Raw genomic sequence first — 23,004 nt, 5'->3', positions numbered from 1 at the left:
CTGAAAAAAATGTTCAAATCCATTATTTGGAGGGAAACCTGATGAAATATTTTCTCATTTCATTTGTGAGGAGCTCTGTTTTGCTAGTCAGAATAAAATAGGTATCTAAAGTAAAGAGCAGCAAAACACAATATCTCATCAACTGAAATGAAAAATCACATTTATCTAATCACACACTCCTATTATGTTTGCATTATAGCAAAGTGCATCAGTTCATCTAATGTAAGACTGGGGGAAGGGAGAAAAAAATAGGTGATGAAAGAACAAAAGTTATTCGCTTAATTTTCTTGCCAGGAAAATTTTTAAGATGCCATCATATGCTGTGAGAATAATCAGAGTGCAAAGCCAGCTCTAGGAGAGGTAGAAGTGGGTATCTTCATGATGACGTATTTCCTGAGGACACTACAGAAGCTGCTGCCTCATCCAGAATAAATTTTCTGGAACAGTTCATGCTAGACCATAATAATGACCAAAAGGCTTTCTCAGCTGGCTGATAGGTAGTTATCTTTGGAGACCCCTGTATCAGGACACAATACTTCTTTTGCAGGTATTTACATCACTATCGACAATTCAAATGAATTTGTGACTTCTTTGTTGGGGGATCTATTGTCCTCAGAATTCCAAAATAACTAGCAAAGGCTGTGGAGACAAGCAAATTGTCCTTTTCTGCTACCTTCACTTAGGGCTCTCTGCTGTTAAATATCCAGGAGCACTTGGTGGTGCTGGCTTGACCTGCCAAGATAATTTTTTCCTTTAATTAAAATATCTGCTTTAACATATAATCTGCCAAATAACAACATTAGTCAGAGCTTTAGAGAAAGGTGTGGAAGGGAGTAAGAAAACAGAGACAAATATTTACTAGAAAATCCCAGTTAATGAATGTTTGGAATCAGACTTCAGGAATTCACAATAAAAATACAACTGATCTGTTGTATTAAAGAAGTCAGTCAGTAGAACTGGTTGCAAAATGAAGTTTCCATTTCATAGGAATTTTCACATTTTCAAATGCACTTGTCTTTAAAATGTGTGAAATGCTGAAATCTCAAATTATTTCCTATCATAGAAAGCCTGCAACATTTTTTATTCAGTAACTTCAAATAATTGTATTACAAATAATTACTTTGATAAAGCCAAAATGTTTTATTTATGAAAAGCATAATGTTATCATCTGAAATAGGTATAACAACGTTTAAAACTCCATTTTGATTTTGATCTACTCAGAATCATCTAGTGGGTCACAAAAGAAATTTTTTAATGAACTATACCCTCAAAAATGTTTAGAGCCCCTTTTAAACTGACACTGTACATGCAGCAATCGAACGTGGGAAGATACAATAGCATACATCCACAACTTCAATTATGAATTGCATGTTTCAGATACCCCTCCATGGCAGTACTCACAATCCAGCGGAGCTAGCAATATAAATCACAGGGCATAATGTAATGGAAAGGCAACTTGATAGAAAAACACCCTGCAATTTTAGCAAACAGCATGTGCACAGTGTTGGTTTACGGCATAGAGGGTGTTCAGTAGAAGCTGATTAGCTTCTACCCAAGCTGCAGAAGCCTACTGAGTTTGACATGACATTTCTCCTGAGCCACAAGTGCTGCTTCAGAGGACTTTGGCAACAAGCAAGAGCTAATCTTAGCCATCGTTATTATGTCCACTGGTATGGACTGGGCCAGGGGACCATCTGGCTAATGAGTGCTTAGATTTGGTTAAAGTAATGAATCTTGCAAAGTGTTTCCTAGAGGAGGGCATAGGAGGATTCTCCCAAGGGCCCCTATATCCAAAATCCTGTCTGTTTGACAATCCCTGTGGTGAACTCTCACACATCTCATTTCTCTTTCCTCCTAAAGTTTTTCTCAAATTCTCATACTATGCTAACTTATCAGGCACCGCCAAACTTGTCATGCACTCAGGGAACAAGCCACCATAAAAAAGAAGGACAGGCTGTTAATGAAACACAGCAAAGGAATTGCATCTCCCTACAGTCACTGTGATGAGGGTTTAGGGGATGCAGTGGATGACTGTGATGCTCACCGTGTGATATCCTCTACTAGCAGTCAATAAGAGAAATTGAAAGAATATTTTAACAAGTTTCATTGCAAAGATTTTACCTTCCCAAGGGCCCTTACCTTCCTCTCCCAGGCTGAAATAGCACGTGACCATGACATTCCAGCTGAAACCTTGGCATAAAAGGTGACACAGCTTCAGAAAAGAGAGGTCATTCTACTCAGTAGTCAGACGACTGTGGCATCCTCCCTGAAGCTGTGGATTCAAATTCCTTTAAGCAACAGAGGGACTTAATCTCAGCCTTGCACAACATGGGTTACCACTTCACTGAGATTCACCATCATTCATTCTTCTGCCAGTATTTCATAGGGACCCTAACCTTTTAAATATGTTAGAGTTACGAAACAGACACTGCACAGCAGTGAGACACTTCTGGAATGGGAAAAACAAGGAGATAGTGTTCTTGGGCAACCTTGAGTGACAGCAACTGGGAGCATGATGGGTGCAAAGGCCGTTCGGGATCAACCAGGTTTCAAATAGAGATCCTAAAGAAATAGCATCTGGATTTAAATATATAAAACAGTAGTAAACACTTCAGTGTCATTTAAATCCCTTTGTGGATCTCTCTCCTACTCCCTCTATCACTCTTTCTTGTTCACACGTGTCCTTGTGACTAGATTTAAGTATCAGGATTCTCTATTAAAGAGATCACAGTATGCACACTTTTGAGGACATTGCCTGTCTTTAGTCCATAATGTCTGTGTTCCTCAGTCACAGTTTAACTTTTTCAATAGTGAAGCTGTAATACAGAGCACCAATAGCAGATGTGTGCTCCTATGCCACCCTGCAAAATCAGGCATTTTCTCTACACTGACTGTCAATACTGCTTTCAATTTCATGCACTTTAACACTGACTTTGTTATGATTTTCTGAATAAATTAATTGGGTGAATTAATAAATTGGAAAAAAAAAAGGAAAATAAGGAAAATAAAAGGAAAACACTTGCTGAAATTCACAGGTGTGCTCATTCATTTTGAATACTAGTGATAAAATTGGAAATTACAGTTAGTCTTGCTGCAGACCTTGCTTGGAATTGTTAACAAGAGTCTGTGACCAGCTTCAGTGCTTGAGGTATTTAATAAAAACAACTGGAAATCTTCATACCTAGATTTGAGTAAAGCCTGTCCTTGATGGCTTCAATCAGAATTGTGTGTTTAACCTGAATATGCTTCAGGTCACTGCTCAAAGTTGCCCTTTATAAGAATACCACTTCCAGCTCCCCTTTCTAATAGCTATAGAATTTTTTTCTAGTGCCTGAAAACATATGATCTCTCAGGCAGCTTCTGAGTAAATAACCTTTTCTATGTCAGCTTCTCTGCCCAATTTAGTTCTCTAGTGAAGTCCACAATTTTTATACGGATTTTGTTAATGGTTCTTTGTCTGAAAAGATTATCTTTCCTCCTGCAAAAGCTTCCCAGTTCTATTTTGCTTCACTTTGGACTTCAAGCCAGTCATTTGTAGAATGATTTGCATTTTGTAGGATTGGTCTTGACACACCTTTCTGATAGATTTTCCCTCAAACATGAGAGTTCTTATGGAAATGACACTTGGCTTTATGCACTTTCCATTTCTTATCCCTGACAGTCTGTTCGACTCATACAAGCCGGCACGTTCTCAATCTGCGGCACCCAACTGAGATTATCATCTTTGTACAACTTGTTAATGTCAGTGGCATTTAGAAGTCTCTGCACTGAGCTGTGAAATAATTCAGATGCAGAGAGAATCCCCCAAAAAGGCATTTGAAAAGAGTGCCTGCAGACAAAAAAAAATTTAAAACATCCACTCTCATGAACCTTCCCGTTTAAGGGGATTTTGCCAAACAGATCTGAAGCTCCCCGAATAATAGTAGGGGCATTGGCCAGCTCTCTTGGGGCGGATGGGCTAGTTAAGATGGCATAATACTCCCAGCATGATGTCAGTTCTTAATTCCAGATGCTTTACCCAGAAAAAAAAATTCACCTCTCCCTTCCTATGCCCTTTAAAAAGTGTATATTCATTATGTGGTTCTTCAGTTTTCTGCTTACTGTTCTTGATGTGATGTACTACCACTTATTGTTTGGCCTTATTCTATCCCAATGGTTCTCTAAAAGCTGTCCATTTGTTGTAAACTAGGCTTTACTCTATGAAAAGAAAGTAGGCTTTAACTCTGTTCCACTTAATTCCTTTTATGACATTCAAGTGGTGAAGAGGCAGAAGAGATTCGTAGGATATGAAAGACGTCCTTAGAAGTTTTCTCAAGAAAAGGCAACTTAACTTCAAGTATTTCTAAAGTTTTCCTTCATCTTTTTTTTTTTTCCCCATCACCTCTGTGTTTAGTCCTACTGGAGAACATGCTTTTGTAAATTCAGCTTTTTACCTTAAGCCTGGACATAAAATCACAACCTGCATTCACTGGGTACTAAATTTTGAAGATAGTAGAGCAATGTTTGAAATGGGAGGGTGAGGATTTAATTCCACAGCTATGTCAAACATATAAGAGAAAGTGTATATTGACAAGTGTACCAAATACTTTAAAATTTTGTAGCTGGTTGCCTGTAAAATGTAAGATGCTGCTCTAGTTATTTTAGCACCCCAAATAGTGGGTGTGTGAGGGCAGCAGATGCCCTCCCAACCTTGTCTTGGGGTATTTCAGAGTGCTCACCTGAATGTCTCCTCTGGTTGGTGTGTAGATTTAGGGTTATACTCAGCACCATTTGTGACCATGAAGTATAGACAATATTAAATCAGATCATGCTTGAAGAATTGCCTTTTCTATCCTTGTAACATGCCCAATATGAATGTTATGCACATTACAAAGAATTTTCTTCTGTTTGAATATTGACAGACTGGTATTTTTCCTGAAACAGCATTATGCCAATTGATACTGTCTAATATCAGAAATCTCCAAATAAACCTCGAAATTTCTTGAGGTATATCTGCTTTAGGCAATCAGATTTATCTGACTGCCACTAATTGCAGCTGTTACTGCTGAGTGAGGCAGTACCATGCAGAACAAATACAAGCTTTGGTCCCGGAAACAATATACCTGGATTACAGCACTGTGGCACTTTAAACAAGAAATCTTCCTCCTCTGCAGGGCTAATTAGTTCGGTTCAGGATTGCATTCCTGTGATCACAGTGTTTCATGTCATAGGGCTATCAAGTATTATGTGTTGGTCTCTATACAGTAAACATAAGCAGTCAATAACTAAGCTATTATTTATTAACAAGGTACAGAGTACTAAATTCAAGGAGATTTCCTGTCAGGTTCAGGTTTCTATTTGGCTTTTCAGTTGTTGGAAGCTCATTTTGCTTCAGTTTTTACTGCTCAGACTGTGTTTCAGTGGGGTGTTGGAGTGTGTGATGGGCTAAGCTCCCTGCTGTTACTAAGTCCTGTTCTTTCTGCTGCTATGTGGGCAATACTCCTGCTCACCTTATACCATGGTAGATGATCTGGCTAATCTCATCAGTCCTTTGAAAACTATCCTGTCATAACACAGCAATAGCATCAACAAGTATTTAGCTTCTGGTAGGTCACCAAACTGAATCAGTCTGATAAGTGCCAGGTTAGCGAGAAGGAGAGAGGAGGAACCATATAGCTGTTACCTGGGGAGAAGAAAGGCAAAACCAGCAAGGGGTGACTGGGAACTTCTCCCTCTTTTTGGAGGTAGCTGTTAGATGAGGCCAATTTCTGGAAAAGCCATGACCTTATCAGGTAAATTAGCTGAATCCCAGGCTAAAAATATCCATAACTGGGCAAAGCCTAAATCTGCAAAAGCCATGGTTCCATGCTACTATTCTCTCTTATTTGTGGCAGGCAGAGGCAAATTCATCTTAGCAAGATCCAACCAGCCCTTTTGAAATTCATAGCTCCTGAGGTATGAGTACATTAAATCACACCTTCAGATGATCCACTTAAAATAAAATAGGCCTAAAAGTCACCCAGATTTTTAAATAAATGGACAAAATTTTCCATACTGTTATGAGCAACTGAAAAGTAGATACTGTGTGGGAAATGCTTTTCACCATAGAATTATAGAATGATTTAGCTTGGAAATGACCTCTAAGATCATCAAGTCCAACCATTAACCTGACACTGTCAGGTCCACTACTAAACTGTATCCCTAAGCACCACATTTCTGTGTCTTTGAATACTTCCAGGGACAGTGATTCCCTTCACTGGTCAGCTGTTTCCTAATGATTTTTTAGTGAATATTTTTATCCTAATATCCAACCTCAATGTCCCCCAATGCAATTTGAGATAATTTCCTCTTGTCCTATCACTTGTTACTTGGGAGAAAAGACTGACTGACATGGTCTCCCAACCATGGAGAGGAAAGGAAAGGAAAGGGATGAGACACACTGAGTGTCCAGGTATGGAGATGCAACTCTGGATAAATTTTCTAATAGGAAGAATGAAAGGAGGGTATTTTTGTGGTAGAGACTGAAGATTTCGGAAGTTTATCAAAGACTAACCCCTATATATTAAATGGTAGCCCTGTCTAAAAACCTGTATTTTTATCTCTGGCTGTGAGTAACTGTAGTATTTAGTGTATATAAATATTTGATGATTTACTTTGGTTAAGAGCTATGCTATCTCTGTTCCTATCATAAATTCAAGCTCTGAAGCAATAGCTTGGACAAAACACTAAGGACTCAATTGTGCCTTGAAGGCATGGCACCACACTGGAGATAATGCAGAGGCACATCACCTCACCAGGAGCTACAGGAGGGGCTGTGCCTCAGGCATGCACTCTGCCTCCTGCAGCTCCTGGGGAATGCAGCTAATGCACTCCACTTACATGGGCTGCAGCATGTACTCCAAAGGCAGGAGACTCTCCTGGCCTCAGAAGACCTGGAGCTTGAGACCCTTCAGGCTCATGAACCTGCCTCACTTTCTGTGAAACAACTGCACTAGTAAAGGTCCTAGCAGCAATTTTGAAGGAGCCACCAGGAAGCCAAAGAGTTGTCTCTCCTCTGTACTTAGCACACACGAGTGCTGTTTGTGGCAGCTCTTTAGAAATCCAGCTGGAAGACTGTAGAGGTGTCTCAAAAGCACATTTGCACTCTGTTGGGAGAGGTTTACCACTCTGTACCTCATGTTACAACTATCCTGTCTAGTGCTGATGATGTACCTTAAGATTGCGCTGGTCTGCATGGTGTCCCAGGATGTTAGCTCAGGTATAGTATAGAGGCTGATGGAAATATTGTCCATCAAGAAGAGTACAAGGACTGCAGTGAAATCTGCTCCCCACCAGGAAAGTGGTTAGCAGAGAGGTTCATGCTCTTCTGTTCTGCAGGCCTGAACACAGTGTCACTCAACATCTCTGAAAATAGCTTGCAATATTCATATACTTGACGCTATGCAGAGGTGACTTGACTTTGAAATTGTTTTCTTTAGGGAACAAAAGTTTGCACGCAAGGGGAATGTCATCATTTGCGTAATACTGTAGGACACTGGCAAATGTAAGAAATAATATGCCTGATGGATAAAAATGGAACTCATTTTTTGCTTGCTGTTTAAAATGTGCTAAGGATGTTAGACATTCCATTTATGTCTCTGTTCATAGAGTACTTCCTCTTAGTCCTTGTTCTGTGAGCTCTTCATACATGCACGAGATTCATATATGCTGCTGCAATTTTGTGTGTCTGCGAGAGGGCCCTGGTTGTGGCTGTGAGACTCTGGTGGATTACTGTGGTTACTTTATCCTGACAGGTAATTGCATAGCTTATTCTTAAATCCATTCTCCCCTAGGCTATCTATTCTTCTGTTTGTTATCTTCATTGCTAGAAAGTGACTAATGACTGAGTGGAACTTATGGTAACAACTTAAACCCTTTTCCACAGAACACTACAGAGAAGTAGTGTTCTGTGGAAAAGACAGAACAGACATTTGTTCTCTTTAAGATTGCTTTACCTTTTTAAAAAAATACTTAGAACATCAACCCACCCCCTCTCAGGACTTCTCTAGAGTGAACAACCTGATTATGCCAATCTTTTCTTGCAGTCCCTGTTTTTCTTGCGCTCTGATCACCATTGTGCTTTGAGCTCCTTCCAGATGTTGTGCATTTTCACTGAAGTGCACGGACCACCACAACGCAGCTGAAGAGCCACCAATGCTGAATAAACTGGATTGACTTGGGCTGTACATATTCTATCATCACACTTCTCTTTATTATGCAATTCATTTTATTACATGTCCAGGATTTGGTGTGGTAGACAAGGCTGTAGAAAGAACAGCCCTTTTAGACAGCAACCCAACTACTATGGGAAGACTCATTGAAAATCTGATGATGGAATAAAAGTTTGGGTGAAAGGGATCACAGGTTCATCATGCTGAGAACAGGAAGGAGGGAGAACAGCAGAGTAGGCATAATGGAGTTCAGAAAAGCACTCTTCAACAGCTGAGGAAACTGGTAAGTAGGGTCCCTTGGGAAGATAATATAAAGGATAAAGGAATTCGGGAGACCTGGCAGTTATTGAAAGAGACTGTATTAAAGGCACAAAGCAAAGTATTCTGATGCGAAGGAGAGCTTGGAAGAGACAATGCGGCTGAATCAGGAACTCTTTAAGGAGTAAAGAATGGGAAAAAAAGGAGATCTATTAAAAGTGGAAACAAGGACAGCTGAATAAGGATGTGCATGGAGGATAATAGCACAAGCATGGAGAGATGAACTCAGAAAGGCTAAAATGCAAAATGACTTACAACTAGCAAGGGAGATGAAAGGCAAGCAGACACGGTTCTAGAAGTACATTAGGGAGGCAATAGAGGGAAAGCAACAAAAAGTATCATATCAGTACTGAACAGGGAAGGGAAGTAAATAACAGAAGACACAGAGAAAGGACACTATACTATTTTTTTCCTGCTTTCAAATTAACAAAACGAAATGAGGAGGTGTTAGAATAACACGAAAAAATTCACCCCCAAATTCATAGGATGTTAGCTGAGACAGCTGCAGAGCTATCACTTTTTGGAATTAATTGAAGCTAAGTGAAGACTGGAAGAAGGGCACTGAGGCTCAGTCTAAATTAGCAAGTAGTGCAGCACAGCAGGAGGGGCTATGAAGAGGCAGAGTTGAATACCTTAAGACTACACAGTGCCTTTCTTCAAACTGACTTCCATTTGGTTCCATGCAGCATGTTAGTGGGCTTTTGATGATTGTTTTCCAGTTTAATTTAATCCAGGAGGAGCTCATGAGACTGAGTGTGAACGAAAGCATAAGGACTATTGAGAGATTTATTTCAGAGGCATGTATTTGATTTGAATTGAAATGGTAATGTTGGTGTAGCCATTTAGGACTAAACTGGGAGAAAATGAAGGAACAAGAAATAAATGTGCCTGTCTTCAACAGCAAGTCATTCTAACCTCATTTTTAATTGGAAAAATAGAAAAAAAAATCAGTGTTTGATGAAATGGAAGGTAAATATGTGACATAATTTAACTTTGGATCAGTCTGAACATTTTCGTGTAGGACTTTCAGGAGCAAATCAGAAAAATAGCTGAATAAAATCACTGTTACATTTGTGTGTGACAGGTGGAAAACTTTGCTGAAGATAACATATGAACTTTATTGTGAGGGGAACATTTCAAAATGGATTCTCAAGAAGTATGTACTGGGCAGGATATGGATTTATGACTTGGGTTATGGAAGTGAAACTACATTTGTATGTTTTGTTCATGATGCTAAACTTAGGATTTTGTAAGTGAGAAGGGAAACAGGATCTAATTGCATTAGATTGAATTCAAAATACTTTTTTTATATTAAAGATATATTTATCAAATCAACATAATGGATTTGAGCAAGAATCTCCAGAAAAAAAAAAAAAGGCGTTCAAGAGCACACAAGCTACATGGGGAATATGTAGTCAGGCAGTAGCACAGCAGAAACAAAGCAGGGGTGGCAAATGTCATTCTGAGATGTGTGAACAAGAGTGTCATATTCAAGATAGGGAGATCACCATTTTACATTGCATGTGAGTCCTCAGAAGAAGCCTGTTCTTAGATTTGGGTTGCACACTTGAGCAAAGATGTTGACAAAATGCAAGAGTCCAGCCGAGCACAAGAATGACATGACATTTCAGAAATTTAAGATCTAAAGAAAGGTTTCATAAATCCATAACACAGGTGAAAAAAAAAAGAAGATGAAGGAAGTACATGAAAACATGGATAAGTTGCCTCTTCATGGTTGTCTACCCAGAGAAACCCCAGGCCAGTGGGAGTAATTCGGAATATCTCACTTTAATCAGATACTTGGTGATACCAAACCAGCAGCTGTAGCTTGACTCAAGATAAAGGTTTTGTAGCTAAGCAAACTAAACAGGAAAACAAGGTTCATTCTAAAAACACAAAAGGTCACAGAATTACAAAGTTAGAGTTATCTGCCAACCCCATTTGAATGTCTGGGAATTCTCTTGGGATATCAGTTAGCACTAGGTAGCACCTATATTTGGGCATCTGAACTGACACCCAAAAACCGATGGTTTTACTATCATGTGAAGTGTTATGGCAAACAAATTCGAGAAAATTTTTATTTTATCTAGGCAAGACCAGTGTTTCTGGTTGCACAATGAAATGCATCTCTAACAGACACGTAGAACAGGCAGTCAACATATGGCCAGTCACTATTATTTAATATATTACTTCCTTGTTCTTTTTATTACAACACCATCTTCAAACACCTTAGGACGCAATCCACTTGTTTCATTATAGGCACACTTTTATGGGAACAAGGGATCTGGCTCAGTGCACTGCAAATAAGTGAGTTTTAATGAAAGAGTGGGTGAAAAAAATGTTGATGATGCAGGCAATATTGAGTTTACTGAGCTTAAATATGGTATATATGTGTGATACTCTATCAAATGGATAGAACAGAAAAAGAGTTCAGAAAGGGAGATTCATGACCAAATCAATGGGAAAAAATTGTGCACTGGGATTTATGTGTGCTGAAGAAAAACAGGGAAACAGGCAACATATGTGAAAGTTACATATCCTAGGAGATCTTAAGAATGGACTTTACATGTAAAATAGTTAAAGCCACCCTCTAACAAAGCTTGAACCCATGCCTTCTGTACCCTCTTGATCTAAGAAATACAAGCACAAGTAATCTAGTGTTTCTGTGATGCTGTGAACCAGCATCATGCGCAGGCACGTTTTCCTTTTATAGGCATCTTTATACAGCGTTTAAAACAACTGTACAAAAATAAACAAAAATTCTATCCAAGTGCCCTATTATTTTTTAAAACCAAGATGTAGGAGGAAGTAATGAGACATATTTGATCTGATTATCAAGCATATTACTAAAATGGTTGTAAGACTTTATTCATAAATGTCATTTAAAAATTATTTCAGATGAGTAGAAATGTCTGTGAAATGAGTGTTTTCACTTAGTATCTTTTGGTATTAATAAAAGAGAATATTTACATAAGAAAAATGTGAGAATTCTCTGAGTAATAGCAGAAGTTTGGTAATTTACCAACTTTTCAGTAAATGATACCAATAATTGAAAGTCTAGTGCTGCTTACCTTAATGTACTTCAGCATATTTTATTTAAGGTTTTACCAAGAAATAATCCTCACATGAGAGGAAAAAAATCTAGCTCTCCAAATTCAAAGTACTAGTATAATTTACTCAATGAAATACATCAATCCTGAAAGTCAGCTTCCACTAATGTGCTCATTGCAACATTATTGGTGATAATATACTTAATTAGTGAATCTTATATAAGATTTATTTTATTCACAGAAGCTTGGTTTGATAAAATCCTTCATTGCAATTCGTTTAATAGGTAGACTATAGAAACTACATTAATATTACATCCATGAGCAAAGAGATTACCCCACAGTTAATGACTCCCTTGGGTTGCCCTTTTCTGTCAAAGGCACAGAGCCAAAAAATTCTATTTTCCTTCCCTCTGAAATAAAGAAATGTTGCTATGTGAAAAACCAAGTGTGGTTCTTTTTATAACATCTGGGTTGTGAAAAAATGGGAAGTGACAAAATAAATTATGTCTGAAACAAATGTTGCTCTTTGTATTGACTAAAATCTGGTTTAGGGTAAAAAAAACAGACTCCAAAGGCTGTTGATACATCTGCCAAATGACGCATAAAGCATCTAGAAGTGACTGGGGTCAGAAGAAGAATTTAGCATCTTAAAGGATTCTGCAAGGGAAATTTTTAAGTCATCGTGGTGTCTCTTGGTGTATTCCTTGTGTGCATGAAAGCAGTGACAGCTGCACACCAGTGTTCCAATGGTTTCTGCAACTTGTGGTTCAGAAGATCTTACATTTTTTTGCTTTGCCTCTGCCCTTGCTTCACAAGGGCTGAAGTGTCAAACAGACAATATGTGTTATGACAACACAACTTTCTTACCACTGTTCTAACACTTTTGTGGGGCAGGAGGAGGCAACTGGTGATCACCGTCTGCTGCAGATCTAGACCAACAGCTGAACATGAATCCTGCACAGAGAAAAGGGAGGAGCGGCTTGTAAAAAGGTCACTTGGTGGTCTTCCAGAAAGACTTGAATATACTCTCATCCAGCCACATGATATCAGTCAGGGAGGTAAACATTGCTGAGTGCAGTAAAAGATTACAGTAGAAAAGAAGAATTGACAACTATACTGGTCATGGGCATCTGCCTAATTTTATGGATAGCAAAACAGGCATACAGAGATGATGCCATAACAGAAGACCAATTGGCATTTCTTGCTATCAGAAGGCAATTCTAAAATGTCTAGAGAGGTGAGTACCTACTCAAGGTAGGTACCTGCAAGTACCTACTATCCTTCACTCAGGAGACAGGTTAAACTGAATGTCTAACTTTTAATAAAAAGAAATCCTGGCCTTAGAGTCTGAGAACATGTGTTTTGTCCTGACAAGAAACATATCTTAAAAATATTTAATGTTCAACCTCTTTGAATTTCTTTTCCTTGCTCTCCAGTTCCCAGATCTGCCCAAGGCACATTTTTATTCTCATTGGCTTGGTTTATACTTACAAACAGATCCCAGGCTCGGACTTGAGGAGCGATACTTGTTATCCCTGTCAACCACGGTTGTGGACTTGGCCCGTGCTGACCTGTTCTTCTCTGTGGATGCCTGGGCATGGTCTGGAGCCATGGGCAAGAATTTCTCCCTCGAAATCTGCATGGCAGACTGGATGGAAGTCTGAATGCAAAATGTGAGATGCCAAAGCTGGCACTAAGATCCTGGTCTGTCCTTGTTTTAGTTAGTTTTACACCCTACAGTTTCTGAGCCACATTAGCTTCCCTCTCACTGGAAAGGATGATAAAAAGCACTTAGACTTTTTCTACAGAAAAGAATAACAGTATCTTTTTTAATTTCCTTCTGTTTCATATTTTAGCTCATAGAATACTAAAAAATCCCTGTTGCTTTATAATAGACTCATAATAAGTGGCTTTTGTGACTGATTAAGTACCTCAGCTTCACTCCTGTGTTAATCAATTGCAACATATGGTTATTGCTTCATGTACTGCTGCAATGGAGTGGATCATTTACCATATAAAAGCTCCAGCCCAACTGTGTCTGCTGCTCTGGTTCTAGACATCAGCTTCTTTTGTGATAGTGTTTTCCATGACTGTGGAACAAGAATCATAACGTGTTTTGTGGTCATGGGAATATGGAAAACGGGAGTAAAATGCATAGTGACCTACTTTTAAGAAAATAATTGGAGCATATCACATATGTTTGTAACATAGAAAGCATATTAATATTTATGAGGAAGTACCTTTACTTTTGAGATAAATTTAAAAAAAAATTTGATTTTTTTTCAGGGACCACATCTCTGATTTAAAAGTAAACTATGTCAATTCTAATTATCTATTTCTAGTTTAAAAATTTTCTTCAGATAAGCTGTAATATATTTAGTGGAGAGTTAAGAGTCTCATCTAATTTATTCCGTAATATCATGATGAAAAGCAAAAAACTAAAGAAACCTGAAAGTATCAAAAATTGTATTTTCCACAATTTTTCATTTTAATGTCTTCAAAACCTTTAAAATAGTGATGATTTGAGTTCCATAGTCAAAACATTTCCTTTGTAAAGAAACATGAATCAGAATATAATTTTTAAGCTTAGCCATGTTTATATGCATAAGTGATTATTGCATAAGGAGATTAATAATAAATCACAGAGAGATTTATAAATAAGTTATCCATGGGAAACTGTGCTACTGCTGCCAATTTACTCCTTTACTTTGTACACATTGGATTGTCATTAAACTATTTAGATATTAGCTATCTGGTGACTAATTCCTTATATTGCCATTTTATGAATTGGGGTAATGGACATGGTGAGCTGCACAGCCACTGCTCGCTGGCCTGCATGGACAATACCTGTGCTTAGGAGACTCTCTGGAGATAGTCACCTCAGCAGACATACACACAATTATCTATCTGTCTATCTATCTATCTATCTATCTATCTATCTATCCATCCATCCATCCATCCATCCATCCATCTGTCCATCTATCTATGTATACAGCTGCATGCTTATTTTCAGTCACATTCTTGCCCTGACTTGGGCTGAAGTTGCAACAACCCTCAAGTCCATGGCTGCACTGATTAGGATCACCATTTGTCAGCTAATATTGGCAACTTCATTACATTTCTATGCCGAAAAAACCCCATTTTTTCATTATAAATTGATTGTGCCCTTATTATGTGGATGGATGCGGTGGGAATTACTATAGTGGTCATATATGATCTCTAGCTAAAGGTGTTATCCATCAGCATTAGGTTTAAACCAAAATAATATTTCTGGTTTTGTGAGTGTTTGTTGACAAAGTGTTCATCCTGCTCATTTTTATGAAGGTATTTGTCATTAGGAAAACTTAAAAACAGAAAAAAAAAAGAAATTAAGTGTTATGCAAGTCATACCACACAGCTGTTTTATGATCCTATCACTTTGAAAAAGAGGGTGAGAAGCTCTTTTGAGTCTAATCTTACATAGTCCATCTGTTGCAGCATATGACAAGAAGTCAAGCATTTGAACTTTTAGGAGCCGTTATGGATCCTTGACATGGAGCTGGCTCTCATCAGGCAGCCAATGTTGATACTTCCACTGATTGCACTCATTGACTGTTGTGTCATATTATCCTTGGCCTTTCCGACTCCCTCACTTCGGGGGATATCAACACTAGTAATCGTCAGGCAGGGCTCAATTGATTATCTTCAGAATTTTCTCTGGCTATTGACCATAATGGAAAAAAATTGTGCCTCTGAATTATTCAAAATGAAAACATACACAGAAGAAATCAATAAGGCACATCTGATATTAAAGACAAATTAAAGCAGGCAGTATAACGTGTCTTGGGGCACCTGCTACACACAAAGAAGAAAGCATTTTAGAGGTAAAGAAGACAATTTTCCTCCTTTCCTTTCATTCTTTTGCAAGTAATATATTTTAGCTGTCAAAATTAACATCTTTATGAATTAGGACATTATGAGTTTCTTTTCAACTTGTCCTTTGCAAACATTGGAATTTAACTTCAGACTCTTTCACAATAATTCCTTTTTTGTATCCCCTCAGTCTTTTTAACTTAAATGTAACATGCCATGCTGGAGGGATGAAATTATAGAAAAATGTTCAGGTCAGAAAAATCACATTAATAAATATCTAGAGTTAGGCACTAAGCCTCTGCAGACTTTCAAAGATTAAACTAGTAAAGACAAATGTGCCTCTCTGTGGAATATCTAACATGTTAGCAGTAGGAAAATGTTCCCTATATGAATCACAGACAGGATTTCTAAAAATCTCTGAAAGAGTGATGGCTTCATTTTTGGGGAACAGTATTACCAGAGAGTCTGCAAAAAACCAGGCAAGTTTTCACTCTGAGTTTCTCATTCAAGACAAACTATATGTAGAACAGTGATGTAGTGGATGTCATGTAGCATCTCTAGTTTTCCATCGTAAGAGTCAGGATTTTGAATCACTAGAATATTCTCTGATTGCAAATTGCTATGAATGTGGTCAATTTCTCAGCAAGGGCTGCAGAAAAAGTGTTCCATGTCTGTGGTTTGAAGCAATTAAGAAAACAACACAGCACTTGTGTGACAATGGGCACTATTAATACCCTGAGCATTTCTAATGTTCATTTGGAAATCTTTATTAGGATTTGATTCCTTGTTTCCTCACTTCATGGAATGATAATTTTTTTTCAGTATTATCCCACTGTCTTGTTTATAGTAAATTTTTATTTACGTGGAATTGAAATATAAAAAAAAAAATGCAAAAAAATGTCAGTAATGTAATGTCTTTTAAGGAATTGAAACCCTTTCCTAAAAGTCTGAAAGAGGGGCAGTTGCTGCTGTAATAATGCTCACAGGAAACACAGTCATACCCAGGATGACGCAACAGCTCCCAGGAATGAGAGCATTGATGGCTGAGTGGTCTTTCAAAAAACTCACACAACTGGAACTTGTTTTCACTCTTCATTGAAATTCATACAGGCAGTTGAACCCTATAAAACTAAATGAGTTTTTATTGAGGCTTTTGGGGGATGGAGTAAAATATGTAAGGACACTAAGCTGCTGTGTAAAAGGAGAAACCTGAATGATTTCTGCTATTAGTTTGTCTTTTACTGGAAAATGTGAATAGGCTTAAGCTGTTAATACCAGTACATTTTTACTGCAAGAGGTAGGATTTCAAAAAATATAAATTATTGAGACATGCAGATAAAATATTTAAAACTACTTAATGTGTTAGGTGCCCAGGTTCTCTTGATCTCAATGGAAAATAGGCACCTAAGCTGCTTAGCAGTTTAGAAAAATTATTCTGGTATCCCATCCGCCCATGTAAACACCTAAATACAGCTTAAATTCTGGATAAAGATGCACAGTGTTCTGTGGAGGAACTATACACTATGCTGGTGTTCTTCTTGTCTAATTTTACCCACTAGTCAGAAATTTAGGAATGTTTTTGAAACAGAAGTCTTTGGTGCCCTTAGAAATATTATAAGATATGCAGGAAAAATCCATAAGATTACTAGATATGATATAGGAGCCAGAGAAAACTTATTCCCTCCTGGAACTGCCAGCTGAGAGTAGAAGGAAGAGCCTGTGTTGCTTCAAATGGGACCAGATGTGTATATTCAGCATGGGGGGCTTAATTTACTTTGTATGGCTCTGCTCACATTTTCCAGGTCAGAGAGTATTTCTGGGGTCCTGAATATGGCTGTGACCATGTGGTGTGGCATTCCTCCTTGTCAAAGCTTGACAAGGAAACTTGTGACCACTCGGTGAACAGGAACCATGGAGAACTACCACAGACAAGTCTGAGAATGCCCCAAGGCACTCGCCTAAATCTCTTCACTGGCACATCTCAAAGCTGTCAGCTGAGATTGATAAAATGTGAGAAACATGAGATTAAATGTGGCTTGGAAAGGTGGACTGGGTTTCACACTTACATTGCAAAGTTAGAGTTTTGCACTAACCTGGTGGTTACTGAAACCACAAACTGTAATAGTGGCTGATGTTGAACTAAAAAAAAGTTCAGAAGTATTCTGCTTGTCCAGAAAATGGTATTGCACATTGACAATGGGTGGTTGCCAGTTCAGCTATGTTGCTTGAAGCTTTTTTGCTTACTTCTTTGTCAAAATGTAATCATGTGTCATGAAGTAGCATCCCTGTGACAAACTGCTCAAAATCTGTGCTACTATATTTGATACACACAAAAAATTGTGTCTCTGTTTATAACTTTGCCCAAAATTTTGGATGCTGGTTTTGAATTTGGATTAAACTTTTTGCTCCTGAAATGGAGGAAAAAATATCACATCATCGAGGCTTGACTCAGTGACAGGGAATTACTAAAAGTGTTGTTGCTATAAATGAGAATTCTGATTGTTGAACCACATAAAATATAGTCAGCTTTACAGAGTCTATGAAACTAGTGAGAACTGCTTAGCAAAATTTATTTTGAAAATATTTAATGCAGTTTCAAAAAGTAGAATTAATTTTTCTGTTCAATTCTGCTGGAGCTCTTATGTTGCTTGGGTAGATGAAACTCTAGATATTGTCCCCATGACTACTGAGACACTATTATCCGTGGAACACCAGACTCAAGATTTAGATTATTGGACCAGTAGGAAGGCTTTCTGCATCACAAAACCAGGGCACGTACATGTGTAAAATGTGTCTGTATTCCCTGTATCAAAACTTGCAATTCGATAGTGTGCAAAAAATTTTTTTTTCTCAATATATATTTCTTCTCAGGTGTGAAACAATGAGACATGAATAAAGCTACAGCAATATTTACAAGGAGTTGAGAGCATTGGGAAAATGAAATAAATGTGAAAGAATGTAGAAGAGCAATAGTGCATGTAAGCATGGTCCTGAGTAAAAGGGCTAAGGGACTCGATGCATGGCTACTCGCAATTCCAGTTTGTGCTGTTGTCAAAGCACAGAGGTGTTGAAGAGGTTCTCTTTAATCTGTGGTGGAAGGATATGAAAACAGAGTGAGAACAGGTCAAAACAGAAAGAGAATATGGCAGGAGATCTCTGTAGTTTTAAAATACTTTCTATGCTCTCACAAAATTGAGTGCCGTCTCTGTTTGATTCAGGCATCTCTTTCAGAGCGACCAATTAGACCTTGTTGAAACAAACCCCCAAGGTCATTTTTGGTCTCAAGATGTTGCAGTGAGCCATGGCTCTCGCCAGGGTGGCCTGGACCCCATAGGAAAAAAGGTCCAGTGGTTTAATTCTCATGAGGCCCAGGAACCCTAAGATAGCTGCCTACCACAACATAGATGCCCTCAGGCTGTCTGGCAAGAAAGTTTGTTGGCCAAGGCAGGAAAGACGTGGCACCCTACACATCCACAATGGCCACTGCTCTCCCCTGCCTTGGTTTCCCCATCACTCGGCCACTGGCCCGTGCTCACCCTCTGCGCCTACCTCTCTCCCCATTGGTTAAGTTGTATGAATCCCTGCCTACGTAACACCCCTTATCTGTTCTGTTGTTGGATGTTCTATGATTGCTCCGCCCTGAGCAGTGGGGTAGAAAACCACTTGTCAGGGACTTTGCTTTGCTCTTATGGGTCCCTTTTTCTTTGGCTCCAATAAACCCGTTCCTGTCCCCCCGAGAAAGGTCCCTCGTTGCTTCGTCTCTCCTTGCTCCTTCTCCATGGGTGGCTAAAGCGAGCCTCGCCTGGACCTCGCTTAGCCTCCCGCTCTCCCTCGGCACCTGTCCTCTGTTACTGTGGCACGCAGGGCTATTACCCGGTGCCCAGCCCCTGAGTCAGCCGCTGGCATCACAACATCAAGACCTGGCCAAGGGTCTCAAGGCATGGAGCCATGGAGCCAGGACCAAATGTGGTGCACTGTGAAGGTGGCCAGTTGGCCTTAAGGGAGTTATTCCTTAGAACAAATGCAAGCCATTCTATAGCACATAGCCTATAGGGCAGGATGATTCCTGGGAGTGGCTATACTAAGCAACGTATGTGTAGCATACGTTGTCTACATTCTTGCAGAGGAAGTGGTAAGAACCGCTCAAGGCTTGATAACACTGTACAGCGCATCTATCTCATGTCTGAATCCTAACAAATTTCATATTTTCCTCTGTTTTGCCTGTACTACCTGACAAATGCCTCTCCTCATATGTTTATGGGATTTAAATCCCATAGGAAAGGCCTGGAATCCTCATACCCTGTTTCTCAAATGAGCATTACCTTTTACACAAAAAAAAGAGTCAACATCTCTCCTGTTTTTGTCAGAATAAAAACGCTAACAAGGAATATTATACTCACAGCTGGCTTCAGGATTATGAATGCCAAATGGATGTGTGTATCCCTTCCAGTCTGAACATACGCATTTAATATAAAAGATAAGGTTACCACCTTCTCCATGGCATTTCTCATTTAACAACCTGTACATGGACAGGCTTTTAGGCACATCTTTCTTCCTGTGGACTGGATAAGTAGCAAAATTGCTTGAAGTTATAACTGCAATGCTAATCTTATACCATGTTTCTGATTTCAACCAGTAAGTTTGCTATTAAACTATTTTGAATAGTGTAAGAATGATAAATTTTAGACTGCAAAAGTAGATTAGATGACAGACTTCCATTTTCATTGCATGTCTAAGTTACAATAAACAAATAATAAACCGTGTGGAGAAGTGTCAGATAATTAACAGCATTCACCCTGTACATTTCTGAAAGCTGAGTGTGGAAGCTCATGGAAGTGCATTCTTGCTTATTTTCTCCTGAGCAGCCCCTTCTGACAACTGTCAGAGGCAAAATAGGAGGGTATTTTGTCTGAAGTAAAGCAGACACTGTAAATGTTCCTAATGGACCTGCAGAATTGTAAAACCATGAACTGTCCAAAGAAAAAAAACTGGTATAAAAGAAACTGGTGTACCTGTGGGGTATTGTTGTTATAAGAAGTACAGTTTTAGATTTTTCAGTTTAAGTTCTTACGTTGGCACTCTCCACCATCTTCTGTTTGACAGAAAACAAGTATACCCCACAGGTCTTCTATACCAGCTAACAGACTTGTCTTGTGTTTTGCCAAGTTAAAAGCTCATTCTATTAATTTCAGCAGAAGTCTATTGCCAGGGATTTCTCAGGAAGTCATACAAAAAGGTATTACATGGAAAAGGAGGGATGAAACATTTTAAAGAAATTTATTCAAAATTATTTCAGAACTGACTTTTGTTTGAAATGCCTTGGAAAGATGTTGGATTATTGCCACATAGAGATGTTCCTGTTAAACAGGAAGTGATATTGGATGGCTGCTTTTATATGGTACTACAGACAACATCTAGTTACAAAGCAGGAGTAATGGTCTACACCAAGGACATAAACTGCATGTTTCAAACCTATAAGTAAGGTGCTTGGAGATGAAAATTGAACTCAAGACCTGCATGGTATTTCCACGAAGCCTTTCTCTACAGTGGGGATCCCTTTACCAATATGGCCACCAAGTTGAATAGAGGGTGGGAACAACTTTGGTTTTTACAGCCCGGAAAAGGCTTCAGGGAGACCTAATTGTGGCCTTCCAGTACCTGAAGGGAACCAACAGGAAAGATGGAGAGGGACTTTTTTGTAAGAGCATGTAGTGACAGGACAAGAGGAAATGGATTCAAACTAAAAGAGGGTAAGTTTTAATTGGATATTTGAAAGAAATTCTTTATTGTGGGGGTGCCCAGAGAAGCTGTGAGTATCTTGTCCCTGGAAGTGTTCAAGGCCAGGTTGGATGGGACTCTGAGCACCTTGGTCTAGTGGGAGGTGTCCCTGCACATGGTGGTAGAGTTGGAACTAGATGACTTTTCAGGTTCTTCCAACCCAGGCCATTCTATGATTCTATGATTCTATGATTCTATGATTCTATGATTCCGTGATTCTGTGATTCTATGGGTATTGGCACTCTGCAAACACCCCAATACCCTGCTCCCAGGAAGAAGGTTGTGAGCTTTACAGAGTTTATGTTTTCATAAGAAAAACAATATATTACAATTACAGGTGTCATTAGAATAAATCACATTGAAAATATTTCCATGACGTACAACAGGGCTTTAGGGCAGTTAGAAGCTAACAGTATTATTTTATCAGGTGATACAGTGCTGATGATTGCAGAAAATTTAAGAAGGTAATTTGTTAACAAAACATGAAAATTTCTATCTTCAGGAAGAAACAATATTTTGGGAATATTTTGTTATTATTGACTATGAATCCCATTTAGCAATCTGTACTTGCTAAAAAGTTGTTGTCAAACGCAATAATTGAGGAAAAAAATGAACTAAATTGAATAAACCTAAATGATAATTCTGTCTTTAACAGACAGTGTAAACAGTCCAGAGTGAAGGGAACCTCCTAGCCCCAAGAATTACACAGTTGTATTGGTAAAATTTCAAAAGCAGATGAGAAGTAAAATTGATCTTGGAAACAAACCAAGAATGACATCGTCAGTTTAGGGATTCCAATTTACAGTGTAATGTGGAAGTGGTAAAAAGAATTATACAAGCACAAAAGCAGAAGTGGTTGCAATAAAGATAAATAAGTAACAAGAAATTTCCTGGATTTGAAATGGTTTAACTTCATATGCCATTAAATTTGATTATGACTTTTTTCTGAAACCAGAGAAAATGAAGTCATGTGGCTGTGTCTTATTCTTTTCCGTTCCAACATTCTCATACCTCTGTGTACTGAAATTCATCATTGCTAGGTTCCACAGTTAATTTAAAATAGTTGAGCTAGACAATGTATCTACTAATTCAAAACCTATCAGTTTACTAAAATAATTAGTTTTAAATGAACACTGTGCTGGTGTGGCTTTTCATGACATCCTTCAAAGCTGCATATAAAAGTTTATATTATGAACTAACTACTCTCTGTCCTGTGATTAAAGGGCATATGATGACCTCATGAACCACCCTTTAGACTTCCAGTGCTTCTGGCTTTAATATTCTGTGCTAGATTCACAGAGCTCTTCTACAGATGCTAAGCGTTCAATCCTGAAGGCTCCACTTCATCATCAGGTAATTAGTATTTTCATTAACTTGCTTATTGTCAAGGAAAATGAGCCTTGATCATCTAATTTTTCCTCAATGAGTTGAATATTGTAATATATCTATAATTAATGTGTTTTATGCCACAAACGTGTAATGGAGTGGAAATCTGAGCCTGCTCCCAGCAGTCACTGTCAGTAAATGTTTGATGAATAAACAGAGACTTTCTAATGGGAAATGGTGGCGACTTTTATAAGCAGACACAATAAAGACTTTATTAACATACTTAAGAAGCATTCTGGGAAATAGAATTGAATGCATTATTACTGTAGGCTCCTTTTGTGAAAAGTAAATTTTACTGTCCCCATAACAAATGTTTGCTTGTTTGATGTAAGTTGTAGTGCCATTCTTTTATGGAGCATCTTTCAGTGTAAATCTGTGATACATTTTAAAGCTACATATTCCCTATAGGTCTATGATCTTAAAAAAAAAAA

The sequence above is a fragment of the Coloeus monedula genome, assembly GCF_965178545.1.
Source record: "Coloeus monedula genome assembly, chromosome: 3".
Taxonomy (NCBI): domain Eukaryota; kingdom Metazoa; phylum Chordata; class Aves; order Passeriformes; family Corvidae; genus Coloeus; species Coloeus monedula.
The sequence above is the reverse complement of the archived record's forward strand: the minus strand, read 5'-3'. Positions refer to the sequence as shown.